An 11,998-nucleotide genomic window follows, 5' to 3' on the forward strand; every position below is an offset into this window, starting at 1 on the left:
ATAAAAATGGATCCTCTAGATGAAGATAAAACTTTGTTTATCACAGACAGGGGGATTTACTGTTATAAAATCATGCCATTTGGCTTGAAAAATGCTGGAGCCACATATCAAAGATTGGTGACTAAATGTTTCAAGAACTCGTGGGAAAAATCATGGAAGTCTATATAGACGATATGTTGGTCAAGTCAACACAGACGGGGGATCATTTTCAACACTTGTTCGAGACCTTTGAGACTCTCCGCAAGTACAATATGAAGTTAAACCCGAAAAAGTGCGCTTTTGGCGTGGCTTCAGGTATATTTTTAGGTTTTTTTTTCTAACAGAGGTATTGAAGTAAATCCCACACAGATCAAAGCTATTGAGGAAATACCAAATATACTCACGAGCAAGAAAGAAGTGCAGAGATTAACATACAGGATAACAGCTTTGGGAAGATTTATATCAAAGTCATCAGAAAAAAGTTTTAAATTCTTTTCAGTGTTGAAAAAGCAAAATCATTTTGAATGGACTGAAGAGTTCCAACAAGCTCTGAAGGACCTAAAGTCGTATCTATCGAATCCGCCTCTGTTAGCCAAACCAAAAGACGGAGAAAGATTGCTCATTTATCTCGCTGTGGCAGAAGTAGCGGTAAGTGCGGTATTGGTACGTTAAGATCTTAATCCCCAATTTATTATGTTAGTAAGTCTTTACTAGATGCTGAGACACAGTATCCATACCTAGAAAATCTTGATTTAGCTTTAATTATGGCATCAAGAAAATTACGACCTTACTTTCAGTGTCATCCTATTTTTGTTATAATTGCTTTCCCACTAAGGAACATACTGCATAAACAAGAATTATCAGGTAGATTAGCTAAATGGGAAATAGAACTCAGTGAGTATGATATCATATATCAGCCTAAAAATGCAATAAAATCGCAGGTGTTAGCAGATTTTGTAGCGGATTGTAGCTCGAACTTAGTTCCTAAAGCAGAAAAAGAACTAAAAGTGTTTACCGGAGCTAATATGGGGACTTGGACCCTATTTACTGACGGTTCCTCAAATATTAAAGGAGCAAGTTTGGGTATTGTTTTAATTCCACCCTCAGGTAAAGTCATAATACAGGAAATAAAATGTTATCCAATCACTAACAATGAGGCATAGTATGAAGCTGTGATTGCAGGCTTGGAACTGGCACGAGAACTTGGTATCGAACAAATTGTGATCAAAAGTGACTTGCAGCTGGTGGTTAATCAAATGTAGGGGACTTTCGTGGCGAGAGAAACGCGAATGCAGCAATGCCTCGAAAAGGTACGAGAATTGCTTAGACAATTTCAGACATGGAAAGCCATGCAAATACCCAAGGAGGGAAATGCAGAAGCAGATGCGTTGGCAAATCTCGCGTCTGTCACAGATACAACAAATGCAGAAAATTCTATTATGGTACATTTGTTTAATTCAGCACTCGATCAAACCAAGAGTGAGGTAAATTTAAATAATTTAACTTGGGATTGGAGAAACGAATTTGTAAAATTTTTGCAGTATGGTATCTTGCTCGAGGATAAGAAGAAATCCTAATTGTTATGGTTGAAACCTTCCCAGTACTGCCTAATTCACCGAAATTTATATCACAAAATATTTGGTGGACCTTTAGCACGGTGCCTCGGACCATCGCAAACGGAATATGCAATGAGAGAAATTCATTAGGGGCATTGTGGAAATCACGCCGGGGGAAGATAGTTAGTGAAGACATTAATAAGGGTAGGATATTATTGGCCAAAAATGGAAGAAGAAGCAGAAAACTTTGTAGCCAGGTGTGATAAATGTCAACGATATGCCAATAACATGCATCGACCAGCAGAACTGTTACATTCAGTTATATCACCATGGCCTTCATAAAATGGGACATGGACAACATAGGGCCTTTGCCTCAAGCTAAAAGAAATGTGCGATTTCTGTTAATTTTAACAGATTATTTCTCAAAATGGGTAGAAGCAAGTGCCTTTAAATAGGTGCGAGAAAAGGAAGTCACGGACTTAATTTGGAGAATTATTATATGTCGATTTGGAGTTCCAAAGGAGATCATCTGTGACAATGGCCCACAATTCATAGGCGTGAAAGTCACCGAATTCTTTCAAAGTTGGTGGATTAAATGAATTACTTCCACACCTTATCATCCAGCGGCCAATGGGCAAGCTGAATCGACAAATAAGGTTATCATCAATAATTTAAAAAAGCGATTGGAAGAATCAAAAGGCAAATAGCCAGAAGTACTCCCAGGGGTGTTATGGGCTTACCGAACAACGACAAAAACTAGTACGGGCAGACTTCGTTTTCACTTGTGTACAGAACAGAAGCTTTTATTCCGGTGAAAATAGGTGAATCAAGCATGAGGTACACGCATACCACTGAAGCAAAAAATGAGGAAGAGTTACGGGTAAATTTAGAGTTGACAGAAGAAAGGAGAGAAGCAACATTAATTCGAATGGCGGCTCAAAAGAAGATGATTGAACGATATTATAATAGGAAAGCCAATTTGAGGTACTTCAAGATTGGGGACTTCGTCCTCAAAAAGGTGTTCCGGTTAACAAAAATGGCAAATGCAGGAAAGTTGAGTCCAAATTGGGATGGCCCATATAGGGTTAGAGGCATTGCTAGAAAAGGAGCGTATGCGTTGGAAACCATGGACGGCAAGGTGTTACCATCAAACTGGAATGCAGTCCATTTGAAGAAGTATTACTTCTTAAATAGGATAATACCCATGGTCAGGTATCATACAAGTTCGATTTTATTTTGTTCTTTTGAATTTTACTAACCATTTTAGATGATAGGAAAAAAGCTGGCCCGTACAAAATGATGATATAAGACCCGAAAGACACACGGAATACAGAATTATTCCCAGTCTAGGTTATAACTTTTCTGATGGAAAAAAGGGTTATTCAGTCATCATCTAAAAAAAATTACCTCTCAGTCCTTTTTGTATTTTTCCTTTCAGGAAAATGACCAAAAGAAAGGAGTTGATCCAGTAATCGAGATTTCATACTTCAATGCTCCAACACTGGGGGAACTACGTATATAGAAGGTTACACAAGGAAAGAAGATGTATACCAAGGGCATAGTTCAGCCTGAATCAAAACCTTGAAGAAACCCTTGAAGACATTCTCAAAAAAACTTCAAAGGCGTTCAAGCTCGCAAAAAGGATGCAAGATATTCCCACAAGCTTTTAGGTTAAGGCCATAAGTTTAGTCGCAGAAAGACATACTTGAATTTGTAAACCTGCTACAATGAAAGCAGTTATGAAAATGTTGTATGAACAGTTATGAAAACGATGCACAAACTTACTTATTTGAGAGTTCAAAAAATAAAACTTCCTCAAATAAATTTTTATTTCATATTTACTTCATGTTTCATATCTTTGCACCAATATGAAGATGAGACGTCATCTTCATCAGTGTCTTTAACATAAAAGGGCCCTCTTTTATGAAAACCCTTGCATATTGAAGTCACAGTCTATTAAAGCATTTTAAGTACAAAAATAAAGCTCAAAAATTAAAGATCACAAAGCATAATATGCGGCAAAAGCAATAAATATATTTATATCATTACCCCCAAAAAAGACAAGGGCGGTAAAACCTTCCAAAAGTTGTCCAAAAAACACAAGGTAATTCCACCCAAAAACCAACAAACAAACACTTTCAACAAAAAGTCGGGAAAGGGGAGAGATAAGGAGCATCATCAACGGGAGAAGAAGGATTGACTTGAGGAGAAGAGGGTTGAGGCTTCACCAGGAGAAAGTCCATCTTCATCACCCTTAGAACCTTCGTATTCAGGTATGGAAAAGCTTTGACACTGCTGAGTCTGTTCAATTGTTTCTCTGGCCTTAGCAATCTCAGCGTTAAGGTTAAAACCTTCCTGGCTGGCTTCAGTTAAAGTCTCGAGGCGAGTGGTCAAAAAAGACCAGCTAACATCCAGTGATGACTTATCTTTAAGGGCTTCATAATCATTCTCCCACTGCTCGATCTCATCTTTCAATTCTTCTTTTTCTGCCTCCGAGGCTTCATAAGTTGTCTTCAAAGGAGCGAGAGAACGTTCAAGGAACTGAACTTTATTTGTAGGGGCATGTCATGCCCCAAAACCGAGGAGCGCGACCGGCGCTCAACCGAGTGAACCCAACCGAGCAAGCCTGTTAGATTTTATTCTACCCAAACTCATCAACGAATGGAGATAATACACATTTTCATTAATTAGACAAAATGGTGTTCACGTCTACAATACCAATTCATTTCCAATAGCTTCATCATTTTTAATGTCTCAAATGGACAAGTAATACAACCACAACATAACATATTTTGTCTTTTCCAACACTAATACACAACCCACACTATGTCTACGGAGCCTCTATGGATAAAGAAGACTACAATGATAATGCCGGCAACAAGGCCCCGACTATACCTCAAACGGAATACACAAGGTACAAAAGATACATGACCCCAGGATGAAGTGGGGCTCACTAAGTCAGTTGGGAAGAAGGTGCACTGCTATCACTGATCAATATCTCCTGCTGTGGAACCACCTGCATCCATTGAAAGATGCAGCGCCCCCGGCAAAAGGGACGTTAGTACTGTCGAATAGCACTAGTATGTATAACTAAACACCCTCTCAATAGAATGACAAATAATTCAAACAAGATTATCATAATATCAATGAAAACCTTAATCAACATCAAACCTCAATTTAGGATCAAGACAGTGTTCAAATTAATTTCCATATCTCACATTGGGAGATTTCTTTAGCATCGATATACCATTGTCCATAATACCATTATTCGCAATACCAGTACTACCGTATTCTCAATACGGAGTCCGATCATGACCCGATCGGCTAGGCTATCTCATTAGAGATATCAACCATAATTACTCTCAATATCAATACCACAGTCTTTAACACGGAGTCCGATCACGACCCGATCAGCTAGGCTATCTCATTAGAGAATCAACCACAATTACTATCAATACCAATACTACCGTAATTTTAGCACGGAGTCCGATCACGACCCGATCGGCTAGGCTGTCTTATTTAAAGACATCAACCAAATTCTCAATTTCAATTACAATTTTCACCACAATCACCACCATGTGTGCGACATGGTGTCCGATCATGACCCGATCGGCTAGGCTATCTTATTCGAGACATCAACCCTTTTATATCAATCAATCTTATCCCAATTAAGAGGGATAATTTTATCACATCAATCTCGTCCCAAATAAGGGGAATAATTCACAAAAATAACATAGGTACAAATGTATTTACCTCATCATCTTCAACATTATATAAATCTCCACTAGTATTTTCAATCAATAATAACAACAATATTTCCTTGGCTCTTTTGGCCATTCACAAGATTCTTTATTCAAGGCACGGTGGCCATATTTGTTATTCCACACTTTTATTTCTTCTCTTTCATGTATAATCATCATAAATATCAACATACATATAATATTCCGAAAATCACAACTTTAAGTTCAATAGAAATAACCAATTTAAGCACCATAGATTTCTTTCCGAGAAGTGGAGTAAAATGATTGACAATTGATGTGCAAGTTTAAACCATCAACAAATAACACACCATTTATTCTTGACACGTTTCCCCCCCACAAAGGGCAATACACAATTTTCACTCACGAATATGTAAGAACGCAAAACACATTGAAGATACTTACAAATCATAACGTATGTTAAAACAGCCACATATGTGCATGCCTTGAGTTTATAGGCTTTTAGGCAATTCTATTATCGAAGTCAATTTGGAATAGTTGAATCAAGGCTTATTTCATAACCTTTCTCATATCATTTCATTTCTTGGCTCCATTGGCCACAAGCATAACTTTTACTTATATCAATAATCACATTTCATACTTCTTTCACATCTTTATAGGTTATCATTAGTAAGACATTTCCAATCAAGGCTTTAGGTACACATATGAGCAATTAAGAGTCTTAAGCATATTGAGTTTTCTCACACAATTTGGCATACTATCTTATATTGAAACACGAGTCAAAGCCATAACATAATAATACACAACACATACTTTGAACATCTATATTTTGACATAAGGCTCATTCGGGATAATCAAATTTATAGGGAATAACCCAGAATGTAGGAGTTAGGAATCTTGAGCCAATCATACTTGATCTTACAGAAATATTATGGAATTCAATTCCAAGAGAGAAAGTTTAGCCAACATACCTCAAATTCTTCCCTTAATGATACTAGAACAATGCACTACACTAATCAACTTCAATATACAATAACAATATCCAATGAGACCAATGTTAGTAACAAATCCCATAGATTCATTGTATTCATAAATTTCATCGCCAAGATTACCATTCATCTTTTCTCTTATTTTCTCAAAAGTACTATTCATGCCATGAACTAGAATTTTATAATCCAATCTTTCAACCATTAAAACTTGTAACAAATGCTTCAAACACTTCTAACTACTCATAATAAACGAGTTTAAAGCATTGGAATTACCTCTAGTAGATCAATCTTGAAAAATTACAACTTTGGTCATTTTTGTATTCTTGAGGATTTGATGATGCAATCTTGTATTTGGATGTAAGAATGATGTTAGAACTCATGTATATTGAGTAATAATCAACCCAAAATATCATTAACAACTTACCTTGGTCGATTGGACTTGATTTGAGCTCAAAATCGCCCTTTCACTTCAAGAACCCTAACCCCCAAATACACAAAATACCCTCTTTACCCGACCTTGTATTTATAGGCCCAGATTTCTGGGTTTTGGATGCGGCCCTGAATGCTTCGCATCCCCACTTCACTCCTCTATGAAACTCGGATGTGGACCTGGACGCTATGGCAGCACTTCACTGCCAGCCTCTCTTTCGGACGCGGCCTCAGATGCTTCGCATCCGTAGGCTCCTCCGCCAGTCTTTGGTAATTTGATCATAACTCTTTGTAGGAATGTCCAAATGACAAACGGTTTAAAGCGTTAGAAACTAGACTCAAAGATCTTTAATTTGATAGGTCATAAGTCACCTAACTCCTTACATATATATATATATAGTTCTTTTTAGTTGGAACTTTAGGCGGTTCTCGAAAAAAGATAGCGAAAAAAATTATCCCTAGAGTCGAGACTAAGAGGAATGTATAAACCAATGCTTCCATAGATTCGATCGTGGTTTACAATTATAGCTTTCATACCTGTTTGTTTCTTTTTATTTTCTTTTTTTGTCATCTTCCGGATAAAGAACGAACAAGAGTAAAAACGAAGTTGATTCAAATAAAGATTTCTCTGGTACCCTATGTCAATAAAAGTAAAAGAAAGAAAATAAGGGCGAAAGAAAGATACCAAAGTAATGTTGTATCAGGCTGCCTGTCTTTTTGTAGTTGGATCTCCAAGTTTTTGGAATGCTCCAAATTCGACTTGAGCATCTAAATCTGGGTCAATACCAGCAAAAACATCTCTGAACAAGGTTCTAGCACCATGCCAAATGTGTCCGAAGAAGAAGAGCAAAGCAAACGAAGCATGCCCAAAAGTAAACCAACCCCTTGGACTGCTACGAAAAACACCATCGGATTTCAAAGTAGCACGATCTAATTCAAAAATTTCACCCAATTGAGCACGTCTAGCATATTTTTTCACAGTAGCAGGATCACTATAACTGACGCCGTTGAGTTCACCGCCGTAGAACTCAACAGTTACACCTACTTGTTCAACACTATACTTCGATTCTGCCCTTCTAAAAGGAACATCGGCTCTAACAATTCCATCGCCATCTACCAAAACGACCGGAAATGTTTCAAAAAAAGTAGGCATACGACGTACAAAAAGTTCACGGCCTTCTTTATCTCTAAAGATAGGGTGTCCTAACCATCCAACCGCTATTCCATCCCCGTTATCCATTGAGCCCGCTCTGAATAATCCCCCTTTTGCCGGATTATTGCCGATGTAATCATAAAAAGCTAATTTTTCAGGAATTTTAGACCAGGCTTCTGATAAACTTTGATTTTCTGCTAGCCCAGCACTAACTCTTCGATATATTTCTTGCTGGAAGTACCCCTGATCCCATTGGTAACGAGTGGGCCCAAATAATTCAATCGGGGTTGTTGCCGAACCATACCACATAGTTCCGGCAACAACAAAAGCTGCAAAAAAGACAGCAGCGATACTACTGGAAAGGACGGTTTCAATATTTCCCATACGCAATCCTTTGTATAGACGTTGTGGCGGACGGACGCTAAGATGGAATAGGCCCGCTAATATGCCCAATGTTCCTGCTGCAATATGATGAGAGGCTATTCCTCCTGGAACAAAAGGATCAAAACCTTCCACGCCCCACGCTGGATTTACAGGTTGTACTTTTCCCGTTAGTCCATAAGGGTCGGACACCCATATTCCGGGACCATACAAGCCTGTTACATGAAATGCACCAAAACCAAAGCAAGCCACCCCTGAGAGAAATAAATGAATTCCAAAGATCTTTGGCAAATCCAAAGAAGGTTTTCCTGTACGTTCATCACAAAATATTTCTAGATCCCAATACACCCAATGCCAGATAGCTGCCAAAAAGCATAAGCCAGAAAACACAATATGTGCTCCAGCTACACCTTCGTAACTCCAAATACCCGGATTCGTTACAGTCCCCCTGTGATACTCCAACCGCCCCATGAATTGGTTATTCCTAAACGAGTCATGAAGGGTATAACGAACATACCCTGTCTCCACATTGGATCAAGAACAGGATCAGAAGGATCAAAAACCGCTAATTCATACAGAGCCATCGAACCGGCCCAACCAGCAACCAGAGCTGTATGCATTATATGAACAGAAAGCAACCGACCGGGATCATTCAATACAACGGTATGAACACGATACCAAGGCAAACCCATGGAAATACCCCTTATATCAAAGATAAATAGACACTACGTAACTTTATTGCATTGGAAAAGACTATAATATGACTATCCTATGGACCACTCTTGTTCAGTCAATTATTTCCGAACAAGGGTGTTCTATTCTGTTGGTAATAATGGAACAATTCTGTTCGTAGGAACAAAGAGAAGCAGATTTATTCTATACTCGATAAGTACCAATACGCAATGGGGGAGTTGATCCCATTTTCTATGAGCGAATGAGTCCATACTTATTTATCATTAGAAAGACCTATTCGTAATAATTTGAGTTTATTCATTCTGTCTTTCTTTATGAATTTTTATAATCTATGGATAAAATAAATACGATAAAAACCAATATGAATATTATAAAGACAATAAAAAAAATTGTTACGTTTCCACCTCAAAGTGAAATATAGTATTTAGTTCTTTCTTTCATTTAATGCCTATTGGTGTTCCAAAAGTCCCTTTCCGAAGTCCTGGAGAGGAAGATGCATCTTGGGTTGACGTATAGTGCGACTTGTCAGATATATTGGGTCATATGGTATTTCCCCGTTCTCTCCCCCGATCGAGATATCCCCCGTTTCACCCAAGAAAGATAAATTTAATCATCAAAAATTTGGAGCGTGAAGTGCAATTAGATCCATTTTTGAGGGGATTCATATTACTATTATCAATTAGAAAAATTCAATTAGAATAATTTATGGTTGGCTTGGTTGGACTAAAAAAATGAAGTATCCAGGCTCCGTTTAGAAAAAACCCAATTGGATTGGTAAGATATCTATGATTGCTATTCATATTTTTTCTTTGTAAAGAGATCCTAATTGTCAAGCAAAGTTATCTCAACTCTAAGAAATACTTGTATAAAATGAATTGAAAAAAAAAGAAATACAAAAAGAAATGGTAATGGGAGCATTTGTCCTATATGTACAAATCCAAATCGGGCGGATCTTTACCCGGAGTAGAGCATAAACCTAAAAAGATGAAACAGACCCATTCAGGAACAAGAAAATACCATCGCGGTTTGGATTAAATCTCGATGAAAGAATACATCAATGAGAAGTTAATTCGATAAGTTTAATGACCCTTTCTTATAACTTCAAATTTTATAATGGAAAATCGAAAATATAAAAAAGGAGTCAAAACTCGTCTTTATTAAAAAATCGAAGAAAAGCCCTTTCGTTAGAAGTAAGAAAGAACCTTTCTAGAAAAAAAGAAAGAGGACTGGAATCTATACATTGATTCACCATTTTTTTTTGAACCGTATGCATCAAAAGGCGCATGTACGGTTCCTAAGGGATACAATTTTACCCTAATCAACCGACTTTATCGAGAAAGATTACTTTTTTTAGGCCAAGAGGTTGATAGCGAGATTTCGAATCAACTTATTGGTCTTATGGTATATCTCAGTATCGAGGATGAGACCAAAGATCTGTATTTGTTTATAAACTCTCCTGGGGGCTGGGTAATACCTGGGGTGGCTATTTATGATACTATGCAATTTGTGCGACCAGATGTCCATACAATATGCATGGGATTAGCCGCTTCAATGGGATCTTTTATCCTGGTCGGAGGAGAAATTACCAAACGTCTAGCATTCCCTCACGCTTGGCGCCAATGAGGTTTTTATTTGAGAGAAAAAAGAAGACTATGCCTTCGCCATATGAATACTAAGTAATAATAGCATGGCACTTCGAATTCGATATGAGAAATTTTTGTATTGTTTTTTTTTCAAAACATTAGATTCTGTATCGAGAGAGTAGTATGAGATAAGGGGTATTTCCGATTTTCTCTTATCTATCGGGAGTTCAGTTCAGCGTCACAAACTTTTTTGTTTTCATGCCGGAGAGTTCTTAACAATATTTATGTTATGAAAGAGTACGAAAAAAAAAAAAGATTTTTTCCTTATTTGATCGGATTAAAAAGAAACTTTGGGATTGCTGAATCACAGACAAAAAAAAAAAGAAAAAATAAACATATAAAGCAACGGAGCCATCATAGTATTTTTTAACTCCTCCGAAAGGAAGGATGGCAATTTGATCATTTACCCATCTGAGTCTGATAGATTCTATTTTTCTCTTTCTTCAATAGAAAGGAGGGGAGGTCAATTTTCTTGTAGAGCCGTATGCACAAAAGATGCCTGTACGGTTGTTCAATTCTATCTTTTTTCTATTCTTTATCTTTCTTTTCTCTTTGCTTTATCATGCGAGATAGGGGAAGCTTTTATTTTGTTATATCATCAGGGTAATGATCCATCAACCTGCTAGTTCTTTTTATGAGGCACAAACAGGCGAATTTGTCCTGGAAGCGGAAGAACTGCTGAAACTGCGTGAAACCCTCACAAGGGTTTATGTACAAAGAACGGGGAAACCCTTATGGGTTGTATCCGAAGATATGGAAAGAGATGTTTTTATGTCAGCAACAGAAGCCCAAGCTTATGGAATTGTTGATCTTGTAGCGGTTGAATGAAAATAACATGGATTTCGCGCAAATCTGTGATTTGAGATTTTATCTTCGAATTGAATATTCTATTAAATAGAAGTAATTCATCATCATTCGGTTAGGATCAATCTAAACCAACCCATCATATTATGTATACGATTCAACATGCCAACTATTAAACAACTTATTAGAAATACAAGACAGCCAATCAGAAATGTCACGAAATCCCCCGCTCTTCGGGGCTGTCCTCAGCGTCGAGGAACATGTACTAGGGTGTATGTGCGACTCGTTTAGATCATGAGCTGGCACAAAAGCAAGAAAACGACTTTTACAGTATCAATGATCAGTACCGGTGAATGGGATAGGATGGAAGAAGGAACTCCATTCATTATTTAAAAAAACTCTCTCATATCCCTCTATTGTGTATGAAGTTTATGGTTTCCGTTGGTGTAAATCCAATCACAGATGATAAGAAATTCTCCATTGGTAACAAATGGTTATCCATTAAGCGGAGGAAATCTTATTTAAAAAGCATAAAACATAAAGATTAGGCAGGCTCCCACTCTGGCAAGAACGGACTAAGAGGGTCAGCTACCCAGCAAACTTTCATAATTAAATACCGTTACTGTATAGGTAGATCTGATTGTGAAAGACC

Source organism: Nicotiana tabacum, chromosome 24 (genome assembly GCF_000715075.1).
Source record: "Nicotiana tabacum cultivar K326 chromosome 24, ASM71507v2, whole genome shotgun sequence".
Lineage (NCBI taxonomy): Eukaryota > Viridiplantae > Streptophyta > Magnoliopsida > Solanales > Solanaceae > Nicotiana > Nicotiana tabacum.